At 49.1% G+C, this 13,082-nt stretch overlaps 1 long non-coding RNA gene across 1 annotated transcript; it reads right to left on the bottom strand.

The window, feature by feature from the left end:
• Positions 1–5,860: 5,860 nt before the first annotated feature.
• Positions 5,861–6,153, bottom strand: LOC144953227 (uncharacterized). Its single transcript, XR_013640776.1, has 3 exons — positions 6,133–6,153; positions 6,003–6,028; positions 5,861–5,948 (listed from the first exon to the last, which is right to left on the bottom strand). It is a non-coding gene; the product is annotated as an uncharacterized LOC144953227 (long non-coding RNA).
• Between the last annotated feature and the right edge of the window lie 6,929 nt (positions 6,154–13,082).

Below are 13,082 nucleotides of genomic sequence, written 5' to 3'. Positions count from 1 at the left end.
GGGGAGGAGGTGGAGGAGGGGGGAGGGAGGGGGGAGGAGGGAGGGGGGAGGAGGTGGAGGAGGGGGGAGGGAGGGGGGAGGAAGGAGGGGGGAGGAGGTGGAGGAGGTGGAGGAGGGAGGGGGGAGGAGGTGGAGGAGGGGGGAGGGAGGGGGGAGGAGGGAGGGGGGAGGAGGTGGAGGAGGGGGGAGGGAGGGGGGAGGAGGGAGGGGGGAGGTGGAGGAGGAGGGGGGAGGGAGGGGGGAGGAGGGAGGGGGGAGGAGGTGGAGGAGGGGGAGGAGGAAGGGGAGTGGTCTCCTGGTCCGTCTACCTGTAGAGGGGTGGGGGGGGAGGGAGGAGGTGTAGTGGAGGGAGGGGGGAGGGAGGGGAGCGAGGGGAGGGAGGAGGTGGAGGAGGAGGTGGGAGTGGTCTCCTGGTCCGTCTCCCTGCAGAGTGGGAGGGGCCAAGCCCACAGTAGCCCCGCCCCCCACCTCCCTCCTCCCCTCGCCCCCCCATTGCGCAACTCCTCGCCCAGACGTGGACAAAGCAGTCGCATGTTATGCAAATGTCCCAGCCGTCGTCGCCGTCGTCGTCGTCATCGTTGTTTGCTGCGTGTTTGTGTACGTGTCGATGTGTGTGGCGGTGACGCAGTGGTTTGTGGCGGCTCTCCCCTAGGTCGGCTCGGCCTCAAATGTGTAACCTGGGCGCTGCGCGTGCGGGGGAGCGGTGGCGCCGCGGTTAGCGCCACGAGAGACACGGCAGCGAACCCGAGTTCGATTCCGACACCGGCGACGATTTGCCTGAAGCGGTCCTGGGCCTCCCCTAGGTCGGCTCGGCCTTAAATGAGCACCCGGTGTCGCGGTGCAGTGTGTAAACATCGCCGCTAGGGAGACAAAGGCGGCCGGGCGTGGTGCTGGCCACACAACCCACACCCCTCTGCGTGTCACGCGGTGTGCCGGCCTTCATAGGCGCTGCTGCTGCTGCTGCTACTCGCTACTAACAGCACTTGCCCCCGATAGCCTATTGAGGCTATACCGGGGGGGGGAACCTTTGTCTTTTGTGCAAAATGAGATTGTATGGGGCTTAATTCTAGATTTGAAGCTTTCGTGACTGCAAGGATTCATATTCTTAGGTTTTTTCGGTAAAGTCACGTAGGTAAAAACATCAAAATTAATAAAAAATAAAATAAAGATCACGACGTTTCGGAGGCAACACAAGTCTCCGTCATCAGGTGGGAGCGTCACAGCCAGATTAGCTGCATCAAGTGAGGCAATGATTCAAGATGTAATCCCTTAAAAGCAAGTTGAGGGGGGAGGAGAGGGGGGGGGAGCTCTTAGTTCTTTCGGTAAAGTCACCGTGTAGGTAAAAAAATGAAATTGAAATTAATAAAATGAAATAAAAAATGAAAACAATAAAATCACGACGTTTTCGGAGGCAACACAAGCAGCTTCCGTCTTCGGGTGGAACTGTCACAGCAAAATATCTGTACCAAGATGCAGATTTCAAGATGCAGATACTAAATATTTGTATCAAGATGCAGGTATCAAGATGCAGATACAAAATATCTGTATCAAGATGCAGGTATCAAGATGCAGATACAAAATATCTGTATCAAGATGCAGATATCAAGATGCAGATACAAAATATTTGTATCAAGATGCAGATATCAAGATGCAGCTACTAAATATCTGTATCAAGATGCAGATACTAAATATCTGTATCAAGATGCAGATGTCAAGATGCAGATACAGATATTTTGCTGCGACGGTTCCACCTGAAGACGGAAGCTTGTGTTGCAACGTCGTGATTTTATTTATTTTATTTTTTATTTTAATAATTTTAATTTCATTTTTTTACCTACACGGTGACTTTACCGAAAGAACTACGAGTATGAATCCTTGCGGTCACGAAAGCTTCAAATCTAGAATTGTATGAGGCTGGTGATGGTGGTGGTGTCTCAACAGCGTTACGTGCAAAGCCGCATTCGTCCGGATTATAAGACGCACATAATCACGTGTCTCCCCCCCACCCCCCACCCCCCACCACGTGTCAATAAACTTGATACTGATTCATATTCTGTGGTGTTTTCGTAAAGTCACCGTGTAGGTAAAACATTAAAATTAATAAAAGTAAAATAAATAAAAATCACGACGTTTCAGAGGCAACACAAGTCTCCGTTGCCTCCGAAACGTCGTGATTTTTTTTATTTATTTTACTTTTATTAATTTTAATGTTTTACCTACGTGACTTTACCGAAAACACCACAGAATATGAATCCTTGCAGTCACGAAAGCTTCAAATCTAGAATTGATACTGATTCTCTAGACAATCGCACACAGGCACACCCACGCAGACCGCATTATAAGACGCATCCGATGATGTTATATGCATCTCAGCAGCTGCATTGTTTGAAGACAAGCAAAACTCGGGACCGGTTTCCACATGCAGTGTCTCATCAGCAGCGGCAGCAGCGGCAGGCTCTGCTTGAACGAGTGATAAATGTAAGACAATAACAACAATCTTCTTGGTTCTTTCGGTAAAGTCATCACGTAGAATGGAAATAATAAAATAATAAAAATGAAACATGATAAAATAATTCTCACGACGTTTCGGCCACAACGCAAGCAGCCGTCCTCAGGTGAAGAACAGGTCTGTCGAGAAGACACAGTCTGAATGACTGAATGAATGAACCAAGAAGATGAATCCCTGAAGTCACGAAAGCTTTAAATCGAAACAACAACAATATGAATCGTGTCAAATGAATCCTCAACTTCCAACGATCAGTCGATGTGTGATGATCCAGCCTGTATCGTAGACTACTCGACTCTACCTGTAGATTCTACCTGTAGATTTTACCTGTAGATTCTACCTGTAGGCTCTACCTGTAAACTTTACCTGTAGATTCTACCTATAGGCTCTTCATATAGACTTTACCGGTAGATTCTACCTATAGACTCTACCTGTAGACTTTACCTGTAGATTTTACCTGTAGACTCTACCGGTAGATTTTACCTGTAGATTCTACCTGTAGATTTTACCTGTAGACTCTACCTGTAGATTTTACCTGTAGACTCTACCTGTAGATTTTACCTATAGATTCTACCTGTATATTTTACCTGTAGATTCTACCTGCAGGCTCTACCTGTAAACTTTACCTGTAGATTCTACCTATAGACTCTTCATATAGACTTTACCTGTAGATTCTACCTATAGACTCTTCATATAGACTTTACCTGTAGATTCTACCTGTAGATTTTACCTGTAGATTCTACCTGTAGGCTCTACCTGTAAACTTTACCTGTAGATTCTACCTATAGACTCTTCATATAGACTTTACCTGTAGATTCTACCTATAGACTCTTCATATAGACTTTACCTGTAGATTCTACCTGTAGATTTTACCTGTAGACTCTACCTGTAGATTCTACCTATAGACTCTTCATATAGACTTTACCTGTAGATTCTACCTGTAGATTTTACCTGTAGACTCTACCTGTAGATTTTACCTGTAGATTTTACCTGCAGATTTTAGCTGTAGATTTTACCTGTAGATTCTACCTGTAGATTTTACTTGTAGACTCTACCTGTCGATTTTACCTGTACACTTCACCTGTAGCTTCTACCTATAGACTCTACCTGTAGACTTTACCTGTAGATTCTACCTATAGACTCTACCTGTAGATTCTACCTGTAGATTTTACCTGTAGATTCTACCTGTACATTTTACCTGTAGACTCTACCTGTAGATTTTACCTGTAGACTCTACCTGTAGATTTTACCTATAGACTCTACCTGTAAATGCTACCTATATACTCTACCTGTAGATTTTACCTGTAGATTTTACCTGTAGATTCTACCTGTAGATTTTACCTGTAGATTTTACCTATAGACTCTACCTGTAAATGCTACCTATAGACTCTACCTATATACTCTACATATAGACTCTACATATACACTTTACCTGTAGACTCTACCTGTAGATTTTACCTGTAGACTCTACCTGTAGATTTTACTTGTAGACTCTACCTATAGACTTTACCTGTAGATTCTACCTGTAGATTTTACCTGTAGACTCTACCTGTAGATTTTACCTGTATACTTTACCTGTAGATTTTACCTGTAGACTCTACCTGTAGATTTTACCTGTAGACTCTACCTGTAGATTTTAACTGTAGATTCTACCTGTAGATTTTACCTGTAGACTCTACCTGTAGATTTTACCTGTAGACTCTACCTGTAGATTTTACCTGTAGACTCTACCTGTAGATTTTACCTGTAGACTCTACCTGTAGATTTTACCTGTAGACTCTACCTGTAGATTGTACCTATAGACTCTTCATATAGACTTTACCTGTAGATTCTACCTGTAGATTTTACCTGTAGATTCTACCTGTAGATTTTACCTGTAGATTCTACCTGTAGATTTTACCTGTAGATTCTACCTGTAGATTTTACCTGTAGATTCTACCTGTAGATTTTACCTGTAGATTCTACCTGTATATTTTACCTGTAGATTCTACCTGTAGATTTTACCTATAGACTCTACCTGTAAATGCTACCTATAGACTCTACACATAGACTCTACCTGTAGATTTTACCTGTACATTTTACCTGTAGACTCTACCTGTAGATTTTACCTGTAGACTCTACCTGTAGATTTTACCTATAGACTCTACCTGTAAATGCTACCTATATACTCTACCTGTAGATTCTACCTGTAGATTTTACCTGTAGATTCTACCTGTAGATTTTACCTGTAGATTTTACCTATAGACTCTACCTGTAAATGCTACCTATAGACTCTACCTATAGACTCTACATATAGACTCTACATATACACTTTACCTGTAGACTCTACCTGTAGATTTTACCTGTAGACTACCTGTAGATTTTACTTGTAGACTCTACCTATAGACTTTACCTGTAGATTCTACCTGTAGATTTTACCTGTAGACTCTACCTGTAGATTTTACCTGTATACTTTACCTGTAGATTTTACCTGTAGACTCTACCTGTAGATTTTACCTGTAGACTCTACCTGTAGATTTTAACTGTAGATTCTACCTGTAGATTTTACCTGTAGACTCTACCTGTAGATTTTACCTGTAGACTCTACCTGTAGATTTTACCTGTAGACTCTACCTGTAGATTTTACCTGTAGACTCTACCTGTAGATTTTACCTGTAGATTCTACCTGTAGATTGTACCTATATACTCTTCATATAGACTTTACCTGTAGATTCTACCTGTAGATTTTACCTGTAGATTCTACCTGTAGATTTTACCTGTAGATTCTACCTGTATATTTTACCTGTAGATTCTACCTGTAGTAATTTTACCTATAGACTCTACCTGTAAATGCTACCTATATACTTTACCTGTAGATTCTACCTGTAGATTTTACCTGTAGACTCTACCTGTAAATGCTACCTATAGACTCTACCTATAGACTCTACCTATAGACTCTAGACTCTACATATAGACTCTACATATACACTTTACCTGTAGATTCTACCTGTAGATTTTACCTATAGACTCTACCTATAGACTCTACCTATAGACTCTACCTATAGACTCTACCTATAGACTCTAGACTCTACATATAGACTCTACATATACACTTTACCTGTAGATTCTACCTGTAGATTTTACCTATAGACTCTACCTATAGACTCTACCTATAGACTCTACATATAGACTCTAGACTCTACATATAGACTCTACATATACACTTTACCTGTAGATTTTACCTGTAGATTCTACCTGTACACTTTACCTGTAGACTCTACCTGGAGATTCTACCTGTAGATTTTACCTGTAGACTCTACCTGTAGATTCTACCTGTAGACTCTACCTGTAGATTTTACCTGTAGACTCTACCTGTAGATTTTACCTGTAGACTCTACCTGTAGATTTTACCTGTAGACTCTAACTGTAGATTTTACCTATAGACTCTACCTGTAAATGCTACCTGTAGACTCTACCTGTAGTAATTTTACCTGTAGACTCTACCTGTAAATGCTACCTATATACTTTACCTGTAGACTCTACCTGTAGATTTTACCTGTAGATTCTACCTATATACTTTACCTATAGACTCTGCCTGTAGATTCTACCTGTAGACTTTACCTGTAGACTCTACCTGTAGACTCTACCTGTAGATTCTACCTGTACACTTTACCTGTAGACTTGAGAGTCGCCACGTTACGGCTATATAAAGCGATAATGCGCACGATATATACGGGAATGTTTGTCTTTGGTGTACACACGTGTGTGTGTGTACACGTGTGTGTGTGTACACGTGTGTGTGTGTACACATCTGAGTTTACACGTGTGTGTGTGTACACGTGTGTGTGTGTACACGTGTGTGTGTGTGTACACGTGTGTACACGTGTGTGTGTGTACACGTGTGTGTGTGTACACGTGTGTGTGTGTACACGTGTGTGTGTGTGTACACGTGTGTACACGTGTGTGTGTGTACACGTGTGTGTGTGTACACGTGTGTGGTTGTACACGTGTGTGTGTACACGTGTGTGTGTGTACACGTGTGTGTTTACACGTGTGTGTGTACACGTGTGTGTGTGTACACGTGTGTGTGTTTACACGTGTGTGTGTACACGTGTGTGTGTACACGTGTGTGTGTGTGTACACGTGTGTGTGTGTACACGTGTGTGTGTGTGTACACGTGTGTGTGTGTACACGTGTGTGTGTGTGTGTACACGTGTGTGTGTGTGTACACGTGTGTGTGTACACGCGTGTGTGTGTGTGTGTACACGTGTGTGTGTGTGTACACGTGTGTGTGTGTACACGTGTGTGTGTGTGTGTGTGTACACGTGTGTGTGTGTGTACACGTGTGTGTGTGTGTGTGTACACGTGTGTGTGTGTGTGTACACGTGTGTGTGTGTACACGTGTGTGTGTGTGTGTACACGTGTGTGTGTACACGTGTGTGTGTGTGTACACGTGTGTGTGTGTGTACACGTGTGTGTGTGTGTGTACACGTGTGTGTGTGTACACGTGTGTGTGTGTGTGTGTACACGTGTGTGTGTGTGTGTACACGTGTGTGTGTGTGTACACGTGTGTGTGTGTGTACACGTGTGTGTGTACACGTGTGTGTGTGTGTACACGTGTGTGTGTGTAGGTGTGTGTGTGTGTGTACACGTGTGTGTGTACACGTGTGTGTGTGTGTACACGTGTGTGTGTGTGCACGTGTGTGTGTGTGTACACGTGTGTGTGTGTGTGTGTACACGTGTGTGTGTGTACACGTGTGTGTGTACACGTGTGTGTGTGTGTACACGTGTGTGTGTGTGTGTACACGTGTGTGTGTGTGTGTACACGTGTGTGTACACGTGTCCGCCGGTTGGAAACATTTAGGCTGGCCTGCCTACGATCCATCCTGGGTTTAACCTGCAGGCTGGATTGTGTGAGGAGCTCACAAATTCTCGAAAGATCTGGACAAAGTCCCATCGGTGAGCTCCTCCGGCAGGCAAGGCTGCGTTGGCTGGGTCATGTAGCCCGCATGCCCAGCCACCGCATGCCTAAACAGCTTTTGTTCGGCTGGACCGAGGGGGCTAAACGGGCGCGGCACGGGCTAGAGAAGAGATGGAGTGATGTGGTACAGGAGGACATGGAGCTGAGAGGACTTGTCGATGACTGGTACCAGCGGTGTCAAGATCGGCCTCTGTGGAGGAGGCTCGTGAAGGACGCTACTGGGCAGTTGGAGGCAGTCGCCCTCCAACAACAATGGAGGGCGGAGGAGCGACGCTCACAACAACGAGCGGAGCAACGCTCACAACAACGAGCGGAGCGCCGGGTGGCTAAAGCACAGCAAGTTGGTACAGTAGGGGGCACAGGTGGTGCATCAGCCAGTCATCTCGGTCATCTCGGTCAATCGACCCGTAGCACCTGCTGGGTCTGCCCCGTGACCTCCTGCCAGCGGGCGTTCGACACTTCACGTGGCAGCCTCAAGGTGCACTTGGCCTGGCACAAGCATCGTGGTGACGTCACCGCCACTTAGTGGCGAATGGCGGTTGTTGTTGTTGTCTGTGTGAGTCCGGCAAAAACAACCCCCTACCTCCTCTTTGGTGATGGATGGCAACGCTGTGGTGAGCAACGCTGTGGAGGGCAGTGCTGTGGGGGGAGGGCCAATTCAGATTGACCAATCCCCTCGTGGCGTCTGTAACCACCACAGCGGCCAAACGGGGGCTCTGGACGGGTGCGAGGGGCTGGTAACCCCTCCACCTTCAATGAATTACCACTAAACCACGATTTAAACTTTCATTAAGCTTGTGCCGGAGGCCCCGGGGGTATAGGCGTCTATGACGTCTCCTGGCCAAACCCCAATTGGCGGAGCCAGGAGATTGAATCCGTACCCTCGGGGCTCCTCCAGAAACAACAAAAGAACATTTTGGATGGCCACGTGGAATGTTCGAACGCTCACTGCGGAGGAGAGGCTGCCACTCCTCTGTCGGGAGCTGGACCAGTACCGCCTGGATCTCTGTGGTATTCAGGAGGTCTGGTGGACCGGCTCTGGCTCCTGCCACCATGAGGGGTGGGCAGTCCTCTACTCGGGGCAGGAGACTGCCAAACAACAGGGAGTGGCTCTTCTTCTGAATAAAAGAATGAAGGGGGCATGGGAGCGTGGCGATGAGGTGTGGGAAGCTGTAAGCCCCAGGATATTTTGGGCTCGCCTTCCCATCAACCAGAGGTGAGGAGTGGTGGTTGTGGTTACTTATGCCCCCACCGAAGACGAACATCCGTGGAGGGATGCAGGCAAAGCCGATGAGTCAGATGCCTTCTATGACCTCTTATCACAGGTGCTGGCTAAAGTGGCCCCTCGGGATAGAGTCATCTTGTTGGGTGACTTCAATACCCGAGTTGGTCATGATGCTGGCACCTGGTCTGGAGTAATTGGAAGGCATGGGCCAGATCAGCTCAATAACAACGGTAGGAGGCTGCTAGATTTTTGTGCAGCCCAAGGGCTTGTAATTACCAACACGCTCTTCCGGCATCGGCGCATCCACACATCATGGATGCATACCGGGTCCAAGCAAAAACATCTGCTGGACTACATAGTGACGGACCAGCGGATGCGAGCCCATGTCCTTGACACCAGGACCTACCGTGGAGCTGATCTGCCCTCTGACCATCGAGTAGTCATCTGTAAGATGCGCCTGCCATTCTTCCACTCCGGTGGTGGGTGTACACCCAGGACCCCATTCCAACCTGAAAGTGGCCTGGTCTCAGTTAGTTGATGAAAGTTGCAAGCGAGAATTTTTCATCATCGCTTGCGGCTGGGGTTGGCATCGTCCCCCACTCTTGATGTTGAGGGGAAATGGGCGAGGTTAAACCAAGCTGGATTGTGTGAGGAGCTCACAAATCCGTGAAAGATCTGGACAAAGTCCCATCAGTGAGCTCCTCCGGCAGGCAAGGCTGCGTTTTCTGGGTCATGTAGCCCACATGCCCAGCCACCGCATGCCTAAACAGCTTTTGTTCGGCCGGATCGAGGGGGCTAAACGGGCATGGCACGGGCTAGAGAAGAGATGGAGTGACGTGATACAGGAGGACGTGGAGCTGAGTGGACTTGCCGATGACTGGTACCAGCGGTGTCAAGATCGGCCTCAGTGGAGGAGGCTCGTGAAGGACGCTACTGGGCAGTTGGAGGCAGTCGCCCTCCAACAACAACGGAGGGCGGAGGAGCGACGCTCACAACAACGAGCGGAGCGCCGGGTGGCTAAAGCACAGCAAGTTGGCACAGTAGGGGGCACAGGTGGTGCATCAGCCAGTCATCTCGGTCATCTCAGTCAGTCGACCCGTGGCACCTGCTGGGTCTGCCCCGTGACCTCCTGCCAGCGGGCGTTCGACACATCACGTGGCTTCAAGGTGCACCTGGCCTGGCACAGGCGCCATGGTGACGTCACCGTCACTTAGTGGCGAATGGCAGATATTGGTGGTGGCGGTGGCGGTGGTGGTGGCCGTTATTCTTGTTGGTGGTGGTGGTAGCAGTGGTGACGGTTGTAGTTTTTGTTGGTGGTGGCGGTAGTGGTGGTGGTGGTGGCGGTGGTGGTGGCGGTGGTGGCGGTGGTGGTGGAGGCGGCGGTGGTGGCGGTGGTGGCGGTGGTGGTGGTGGTGGCAGCGGCGGTGGTGGCGGTGGTGGTGGTGGTGGCAGCGGCGGTGGTGGCTGTGGTGGTGGCGGTGGTGGCAGTGGTGGCGGCGGTGGTGGTGGTGGTGGCGGTGGTGGTGGCTGTGGTGGTGGCTGTGGTGGTGGCGGTGGTGGTGGAGGCGGCGGTGGTGGCGGTGGTGGCGGTGGTGGTGGCGGTGGTGGTGGCGGTGGTGGCGGTGGTGGTTGCGGCGGTGGTGGTGGTGGTGGTGGTGGTAGCGGTGGCGGCGGTGGTGGTGGCGGTGGTGGTGGCGGTGGTGGTGGCGGTGGTGGTGGCGGTGGTGGCGGTGGTGGTTGCGGCGGTGGTGGTGGTGGTGGTGGCGGTGGCGGTGGTGGTGGTGGTGGCGGTGGTGGTGGTGGCGGTGGTGGTGGCGGCGGTGGCGGTGGTGGTGGCGGTGGCGGCGGTGGTGGCGGTGGCGGCGGTGGCGGTGGTGGTGGCGGTGGTGGCGGTGGTGGTGGTGGTGGCGGTGGCGGCGGTGGTGGCGGTGGTAGCGGTGGCGGTGGTGGTGGCGGTGGCGGCGGTGGTGGTGGCGGTGGTGGCGGTGGCGGCGGTGGTGGCGGTGGTGGCGGTGGCGGTGGTGGCGGCGGCTGCGGTGGCCGTGACCGTGATCGGCAATCGAACTTGGTGTGTGGATGGTGCAGGTCTCCCTTGCAGGGTTCGTACCGCCGGTGCTAACCGTTGCGCCACCGCTCCCCCGCCCCCCCCCCCCCCAACGATGGATAATCACCCGACATTACGAGTCTTCATCTGTCCCCTCTAACGGATTGAATGGCCGCACCACTAATTGCCTTGCGTGTGAAATTGGTGTCCGTGTGTGGCTTTGCAAATAAAGAAGAAACGTTGAGGCCACGGGAGATTGATTGACGCGGCAGCAATCATCCGCTCTTTTGAAAGGTACCTTGTGCCTGTGTGTGTGTCTGTGTGTGTGTATTAATGTGTGTGTGTCTGTGTGTGTGTGTCTGTCTGTGTGTGTGTCTCTGCCTGTGTGTGTGTGTGTGCCTGTGTGTGTATCTATGTGTGTGTGTCTGTGTGCCTGTGTGTGTGTGTGTCTGTGTGTGTGTATCAATGTGTGTGTGTCTGTGTGTGTGTGTGTCTGTCTGTGTGTGTGTATCAATGTGTGTGTGTCTGTGTGTGTGTGTCTGTGTGTGTGTGTGTGTATCAATGTGTGTGTGTCTGTGTGTGTGTGTGTGTCTGTGTGTGTGTATCAATGTGTGTGTGTCTGTGTGTGTGTGTCTGTCTGTGTGTGTGTATCAATGTGTGTGTGTCTGTGTGTGTGTGTCTGTCTGTGTGTGTGTATCAATGTGTGTGTGTCTGTGTGTGTGTGTGTGTGTCTGTGTGTGTGTATCAATGTGTGTGTGTCTGTGTGTGTGTGTGTGTCTGTGTGTGTGTATCAATGTGTGTGTGTCTGTGTGCGTGTGTGTGTCTGTGTGTGTGTATCAATGTGTGTGTGTCTGTGTGTGTGTGTGTCTGTCTGTGTGTGTGTCTCTGCCTGTGTGTGTGTGTGTGCCTGTGTGTGTGTATCTATGTGTGTGTGTCTGCGTGTGAGTGTGTGTCTGTGTGTGTGTATTAATGTGTGTGTGTCTGTGTGTGTGTGTGTCTGTCTGTGTGTGTGTCTCTGCCTGTGTGTGTGTGTGTGCCTGTGTGTGTATCTATGTGTGTGTGTCTGTGTGCCTGTGTGTGTGTGTGTCTGTGTGTGTGTATCAATGTGTGTGTGTCTGTGTGTGTGTGTGTCTGTCTGTGTGTGTGTATCAATGTGTGTGTGTCTGTGTGTGTGTGTCTGTGTGTGTGTGTGTGTATCAATGTGTGTGTGTCTGTGTGTGTGTGTGTGTGTCTGTGTGTGTGTATCAATGTGTGTGTGTCTGTGTGTGTGTGTCTGTCTGTGTGTGTGTATCAATGTGTGTGTGTCTGTGTGTGTGTGTCTGTCTGTGTGTGTGTATCAATGTGTGTGTGTCTGTGTGTGTGTGTGTGTCTGTGTGTGTGTATCAATGTGTGTGTGTCTGTGTGTGTGTGTGTGTCTGTGTGTGTGTATCAATGTGTGTGTGTCTGTGTGTGTGTGTGTGTCTGTGTGTGTGTATCAATGTGTGTGTGTCTGTGTGTGTGTGTGTCTGTCTGTGTGTGTGTCTCTGCCTGTGTGTGTGTGTGTGCCTGTGTGTGTGTATCTATGTGTGTGTGTCTGCGTGTGAGTGTGTGTCTGTGTGTGTGTATCAATGTGTGTGTGTCTGTGTGTGTGTGTGTCTGTCTGTGTGTGTGTCTCTGCCTGTGTGTGTGCCTGTGTGTGTGTATCTATGTGTGTGTGTCTGTGTGTGCGTGTGTGTCTGTGTGTGTGTCTGTGTGTGTATCTATGTGTGTGTGTCTGTGTGTGAGTGTGTGTCTGTGTGTGTCTCTGCCTGTGTGTGTGTGCCTGTGTGTGTGTATCAATGTGTGTGTGTCTGTGTGTGCGTGTGTGTCTGTGTGCCTGTGTGTGTCTGTGTGTGTGTCTGTGTGTGTGTGTGTCTGTGTGTGTGTCTGTGTGTGTCTGTGTGCCTGTGTGTGTCTGTGTCTGTACCTGTGTGTGTGTATATATGTGTCTGTGTGTGTCTGTCTGTGTGTGTGTGCCTGTGCCTGTGTGTGCCTGTGTGTGTGTGTGTGTCTGTGTGTGTGTATCAATGTGTGTGTGTATCAATGTGTGTGTGTGTCTGTGTGTGTGTCTCTGCCTGTGTGTGTGTATATCTGTGTGTGTGTATCAATGTGTGTGTGTCTGTGTGTGTGTGTGTCTATGTGTGTGTCTGTGTGTGTCTCTGCCTGTGTGTGTGTGTGCCTGTGTGTGTGTCTCTGCCTGTGTGTGTGTGTCAATGTGTGTGTATCTGTGTGTGTGTATCAATGTGTGTGTGTCTGTGTGTGTGTGTGTATCTATGTGTGTGTGTCTGTGTGTGTGTGTCTGTGTGTGTGTTTCTGTGTGTGTGTGTGT

The sequence above is a fragment of the Lampetra fluviatilis genome, chromosome 73, assembly GCF_964198595.1.
Source record: "Lampetra fluviatilis chromosome 73, kcLamFluv1.1, whole genome shotgun sequence".
NCBI lineage: Eukaryota > Metazoa > Chordata > Hyperoartia > Petromyzontiformes > Petromyzontidae > Lampetra > Lampetra fluviatilis.
This window is presented reverse-complemented; position numbering and strand designations above follow the sequence as displayed.